Source organism: Lontra canadensis, unplaced genomic scaffold (genome assembly GCF_010015895.1).
Source record: "Lontra canadensis isolate GAN:19392208 unplaced genomic scaffold, GSC_riverotter_1.0 scaffold47, whole genome shotgun sequence".
In the NCBI taxonomy this organism is placed as follows: Eukaryota; Metazoa; Chordata; class Mammalia; order Carnivora; family Mustelidae; genus Lontra; species Lontra canadensis.
The window spans coordinates 7,484,279-7,491,418 of record NW_022631041.1 but is presented as its reverse complement, the minus strand read 5'-3'; positions in this window follow the sequence as shown (position 1 = coordinate 7,491,418).

The following is a 7,140-nucleotide window of genomic DNA, read 5'->3' as shown; positions in this document are numbered from 1 at the left end:
CACATTGGAAATGAAATTAAGCATCTGATAAGTGACCTGTAAGTCAATTTAGAGTTAATTTAGTTTTTGTGTGAGTTGTGTTTGTTTTCCATGTATTCTTAATTAAATCACAGTGTGTGGGAGTCAGGTCCTAGACTTGGGCCCTGGCTCAGAAATTGATTTTACTGTTCTTCCTACTTACAAAATATGGGTGATATGAATAGTCAAAATGCCCTGGGGAACATAAAATGCCAGTGACACTAGCTCCAGGAATTCTGTGAGAAGGATATCAGGGGCAATTAACTTTGGTTCTTCCTTTGTGTCCAAGAAACTCAATAAAACATCTACACAGAACAAAATTTGCCCAGGAAGGTCCAGACAAATTTGGCATGCTGATGTCAGAATTGTATCCTATGCCAGTTCTGGTTATATCAGAATTAGTGTACAATTCACATGAAAAAAAAAAAAAAAGAAACAGATACAAATTTAGGGGGTTTGGGTGGAAGGTTTAGCTTCTGGCCCAAGTCCATAGGGGAACAGAGAGGAGGTGAAATTTCAGAGCTCAATTTGGAGGCCTCCATCTCCCCATTTGGTCCCTGTCACCATCTTTTGGCACAGAGAATCTCCCATTCCCACGCTTCAGATCCGCTGCTGCTGCCAAATGTCCATAATCCTTAATAAAGTACTGCCTAGCCCATGGTTATCGGTTTTTTATTAGGTTATTCTAGAAGACCTCATAATCATCAAAGGAACACATTGACAATTTTGTGTCCCACTCGACTTTCACATAGCTGGTTGTACACCTCAGACTTCCCAATCTTGAGGGAGAGGACAAGACACATACGTCTCAGGTTTTGTTTTCCTCAAGGGGGAGTCCGTCCAGGTATGAGCCAGTGGGCCCTTTGCCAGATATTAGCTTCAGCTTTCTATACTGATAGAAACGGAGACCACTTTTACCTTTCAATCATTTTTATACTGGAAAGAGAATTAAAAGGCCCATTTTTGCTTTCTAGGTCTTTCTGTTCTCTCCTCCATGCTCTAAAAGACATGTAATTCTTCTAATGAGAAAACTCCCCGAAGTTTTCATTTTTACTTTTGAGACTTAAATGATAGAGGTTTTCCTACTAGAGTGACTTAACCTGCCTTGAGTGATCATTAGTATCACCTCCTAATTATTGATTTGCTTACACACTTTTTTTCACCAGTCCCATCATCCACACTTTGAACACATCAATTGTTTCTATAACTAAAGAGAAATGAAAGTGATGTTGGTTAAGTTATTTATTAAGGAAATTTTCTATTCTAGCGAGATAAATTAACTTTGGCAAGCCTAAGATATTGACCTGGAGTGGAAAAGCAAACACCCTGAGGACCAGCTTGTCTTTGTTCCCAGAAATGTGTCTCACCTGTGGGCAGGTGAGGTTCTGAGCCAATATTATTACACATCCTCTTTCTTTCACTGTCAGTTATAAGGTCAGGCGAGAGAAAGTCTGTGAAAACTGTACTGTCATTTGAAAGTAGGAAGTAATAATAATTCATAAATATCGGAGTAATACCCGTGTCATTGAGCAAATACCTATTTAACATCACATATGTCATCCTCCCCTGGGTTGGGGATACGGGTATGCACAAGACAGACAACAGACCCTGCTTCTAGGCCACTTGGGGTTACCTGACTGAAACTATAAGACCTAATGGAAGGATTCAGCTACAAATCTTAATGGTAGGGCATACTGCCCTTCAGAGGCGTGTCTCATAGGCTGGTTTAGATGTTTCTGGGTTTTCCCAGGGGGGTTGTCCCATGCGCTCAAAAATAAATCCACTGATGATCTTCTGTGTGGGATCTTCCTCATTGGCCATTGGCTTGAGGGAAAGGCTGAGTCTCTGCTGTCTCTTCTGTGAGAGCTTGGCTCCCTGGCTTCCACAGGTAGGCCGACAACTCTGTTAGGCTCCGTGGCAAAGTTGCCCTTGGTGGTACACAAGTGGGAACAAATTTCCCTCTGCCCAACACTGTGTCAGAATTTGTCACTGGGGTTTGAAGCAGCACTGACACAGCTCTCTCAGCTTCTGTCCACTATACATTCCTTGCTCAGATGCCTGACGTCACGTCTAAGATCTGCCTGAGGAAAAGCAAACAACATTTCAGAGTGCTCATATGCACTGGGCACTGTTCTAAGTACTTTCCTTAGAATGGACGAACTCATTTAAGCTGCACAATAGCCTCTGTTGGGTGTGGGTGGGCAGTACTTTATCTTTTCCATTTTAGAGATGAGAAAGCTAAGGCATGGTATATTAGTTATCTATTGCTATACAACAAATGACCACAAATGTAGTGGCTTAAGACAACAAACACTATATCACATTTTCTATGGGTCAGAGCATAGCTTAATGGGGGCCTCTATTCAAGGTCTCTTACAAGAATGCAACCAAGGCATTGGCTAGGGCTCTGATCTCAGGCTGAAGGACTGACTGAGAAAGGATCTGTTTCCAATCTCATGCACATGGTTGTTGGCAAGATTCCCGTGGCACATTGAATTGAGGTTCTTGGTTGCTAGCTGGGTATTGTCCAGCAGATGCCCTCAGTTTCATGTCACGTGGGTCCCTCCAGCATGGTGACCTGTTTCATCAAAGCCAGTAAGAGGAGAGTCTGCCAGTGAGACAAAAGTCACAGTCTTTTGTAAGTGATAGCCCAATGCCTTTGAAATCTTCTACAGCTTAGAAGCAAGTCACAGTTCCTGCCGGCACTCAAGGTGTAGAAGATTACACAAAAATGTGCATACTAGGAGATAGGGGTTATTTGGGGCCATCTCAGAGTCTGTGTGTCACAGGAGAGGTTAACTAACTTACTTAGTCTTAACCCTTTTGGGCTACTGTAAAAAAATACCAGACTGAGTGACTTAGAAACAGTACATATTTTTTCCCCCCCTCACAGTTCTAGAGGCTGAGAAGAGCAAGATCTTGTCCCTGGCAGACTTAGTGTCTGGTGAGACTTCAATTCACAGTCATCTCACGTAGCAGAAGGGGCCCAGGAACCTTGCGGGGTCTATTTCATAAAAACACTAATCTCATTCTTGAGGCCTCTGCCCTCATGAGCTAATCACCTCCTAAAGGCCTCACTTCCTAATTCTATCCCCTTGGAGATTGGGCTGCAACGTATGAATTTTAGGCGGGGACACAAATTTTCAATCTATAACACTTGCCCCAGGATTAGCCACTAATAGACAAGCTAGCATTTGTGCACAAGAAGTCTAGCTCCAGAGGGAAGTAAGACAATTTGGAGACTGGCTGCCCACAGAAGTAAGTCTGTTTTTCTTTTGTGTCATCTTTTGTGTGAGTTAGGAAAACAAGAGTTGCTGATGATGCAGGTTCTTTTGCGGTTGGTCTTTTTCCCCCAGACAGGTTTTCAAAAAAATTTATAAACAACATGAGGTGGTTTTGACACAATTTATCTAAATTTCCAGGAACTTCTACAAAAATCATCCAAAGGTACCTGACGACCTCCTTCCATTTTCAGGCAACAGCAGCTCTGGGCTAGAACTAAGTAAGAACTTTGCAACAATGTGCTTCTCAGATTCCAACAACTCCCTTCAAACCCACTTCCTGTTCCTAGCATGCCATTGAGCTTCAGGCATGCAACTTTGCTACCTCTGCAATTGAACAGAGAAGACATTATCAGCACTGCATAGTGAGCTCATTTATTAGGTAAATTAAAAACGTTTTCTCCCAGATACCTTACCTACATAAAATTTCTTTGACTAATGTGAAATTTATACATAGAATTTAAATATTACCCCCAAATGTGCTGTTAGCTTAACAAAGTTACATTCACATTTGTAGAGAATTGATTAAGACTGCTTCTTTATTACCCCCACCTGACAGGCTACCTGCTTACCTGCTCCTACACGATCTAGTTCCCCCTAGTGGTAGCTACCTGAAATGTAAATACAACAACTTGGCGCTCAGGCTTTCTGAGGATAAAATTATTCATGTGTTCCTTTATGCAGTCAACGGGCATATATTCTGTAAGCTAGGAACTATAGTAATAAATCTAATTATAATAACTGAAATTATGAATGAAATTCACGTGATAAATAATTTCAACAATGTCTTAGAGGAGTCTGTGGTATACAAGAACAATACCTGGGTTTTCTACTTTTTTCAACATTCCATGCTTCCTTGGCTCAAATTCCCCTGATTATTTACATAAAACTGCAAGGTTGAGTTGGGGCTATGAATATGATCCTTGGCAGGTTCTTTCTAAATTACCATATAATTGTATGTTAATTGTCATATTCTGCATACTTCAAAGAAACTTGTATAGAAAATATAATTACAGCTATTAGATTCTAAACTCTGGCAATTAGGTGATCAAAGTGGCTCTTTCTCTCTTGTAATTCTTTATGAGCATATCACAAAAGAGGAATGGTATTTCCCACCGCAGTCCCAGCTGGGAATTCCGATTGTCCCATGATTTCACAGCTGCAAATCAGCCCCCACCCTCTCACACTTGTCTCTGGCCAATGATGCTTTCCTTAATTAGTACATGACTTATACTTCAGTCCAGACTTGGTCCCTGGGCCTTGGTCCCTGGGCTACCTGAGCGTTGGCTGGTCTACGCAGGAAAGAAAATCTTGTACATGGATGTTATTTGCCTGACATTTAACAAAGGGAAGATGAATTCGTTTGGCTGTTAAATTTGCTTTATCAACTGAATTTTCATTCTTTGGCAACTTTTCTCTCTACAGTCTAGTCTGGTGGTTAGGTTTTGTCTTTCTATTTGTGGTGTTATTATATTCTTATGGTTTTTATACCCTCCCCATCTTGAGAATGGCCTCTAGGAAAAAACAAAACAAAACAAAACAAAACAAAAACACTAGGAGCTATGCCTCATCTAAACCAGTGTGAGACAACCTGTATAGAGTGTTGTAAGGAGCTGTGAGGTCCTCCTTTTTTTTTTTTTTTTTAAGGCAGTAGTTAGGTCTACTCCTTATTGTGAAACTCATTTGTGAAACATTAAAATGCACACGATTGACAATTTCAACAATGTCCTATAGCAATCCCTTTTTTTTTTTTACTTTAAATTTCCAGGGTCCCTTTCACTCCTCTGGGTGATTAAGCCACACAGATGATAGCTTTGCTCTGGAAGTCGACTCCATGTATACTAGAGAAGAGAACATTTTTGAGGAAACCTGTGATTCCTGGCATTCTCTTTGCTGGCCACTGAAGTTTAAGATTTATTTCCTTGATAGGGAACTAAAAGAAGTCTATCTGAGGAGTTAGAACACAGGACAGAAAATGAAAATGGGGATAGGATGAAATGAGAGGAGTATACGTTTTGTTTATGAAGTAACAAGTATTCATTAAGTATCTATAATATCTAGTATCTATAATAGGATACTAGAGACTGAGAGGAGATACAAAACAATGCCAAACATGCTTCTAGGGGGTTGAGATCATCTTTAAGCTCACATATGTTTGAAAAACAGGTAATAGAGTCCTGGGCACAGGTCAAAGTGCTGAAAATAAATAGTATGAGCTAGAGAAACCTCTCACAAGAGGACATGGGGTTAGAGCTTAAGAGGGCAGAAGTTCAGGCACTAACTTACATGGGCACAGGTGACTTGGAATTGGAATGTGTGGTGCTGGGTGGAGAAAAAAAGGAAACTGATCAGGCCAGAATAAAAGATGTTCTCTGAGCAGCTGAAGGCAGGAGTTGAGACTTTACCCCTGGGCCCTAGTCATTATGGATATCTGAGTAAAAACATAACATTATGAAAAGGATGTCTTAGGAAGAACTATGTCAATAGTTCTTAGGAAGAACTATGACCGGTTTGAGGTGGGAAACACTGGAGGCAGAAAGACTGGTTAGGGACCAGCAGAAGCCCAAATGTGCCTATGATGGTAACTGGGAATGAATGGGAAAGACAGGAAGAAAGGATTTTTTGTTTTGTTTTTGTTTGTTTGTTTGTTTTTGGATTGCCTGGACAGGAAAATTACTAAGATGGAAGGGGCAAAGAAGACTCAAGTTTACAGCCTGAATGACTCAGCCTGAGGGGGTGACTTAGTATCAACCAGGTGATTTAGTAAAGGGGAAAGCCCCAGATTTCAATAAGTACAATCATGGAATCCTGAGGTTTTAAAGCTAGAGAGGGCTCTAGGGATCATTTATTCTAGCCACTTTATCTTGTAGGAGGACAACTGAGGTCAAGGGCAGACATGTGACTCAATCCAGGATAGGAAGCAGGGGAAGTCAAGGCTGTAGCAGCACCCACCTGTTTCACTAGCCTTTCTGCCTACTTCTGTCTCTCAAACTCTGGACCGAGGACCAGAGTCCATCCGGGGCCAAATTTGACAAAATAAGAAAAATAGATTGAATTTTTCAAAAAGCTAAATTTATTCATTTAAAGAACTGACCTTTATTCTGTGATTATGTCCTGGCTAATGGTATTAAAATCTCCTTTAATTTAGGAAAAGAAGCATTAATACAAGAGTGCAATTTTTACTACTTAGCACAGTAAGAAGCTAGTTAGTAATCTAAGTTTTTTCTTCAGTTTTTTGGTTTTTTATTTTGTTTTGCTTTATATATACTGGTCTTTAAAATCTAAAGGTCTAGGAGTCCACAGAAAAGATTACAAAACACTGTTTTCCTGTCTCTACCCCCACGCCCAAGGCCAGGATTAGAGCCATTTTCTTTGTCATAGTTCTCTTGCACTGGTACTGGAGAGGAGCCCAAGGGATGGACACTGGTGTATGGGTGAGCGGATGAGAGATACCCCTCACCGAAGATTCTGAATCTCTCTACCCCGCCTGGGCTCCAATAAAGCTTCGCGACGCTTGAATCCTGGTCGGAGCTCAGTCCCAGGTAGGTAGAACCCTACAAAGGATACTAAGCTACAGAGCTCTGGTGCATTGAGTTAGCAGGCAGGAATGCCTGCGGCAGCGATCTTCAAAGATCTTCAAAGAGAGCTGCCCTGCTTCCTCCTAAGTATGACCTAATGGGAAGAGCACCGGAGGACAATTAAGGGATTTGGCTGCTTATCCTACAATTTAGGGAGATAAACACGCCAGTCTGCAAGGACCCGTTTCCTCAATTCCAAAACTACGGGTCTAGGATTCCTTCCAGGGATACAAGATGCTGAAGTCCAACAAGATTTGGTAGCA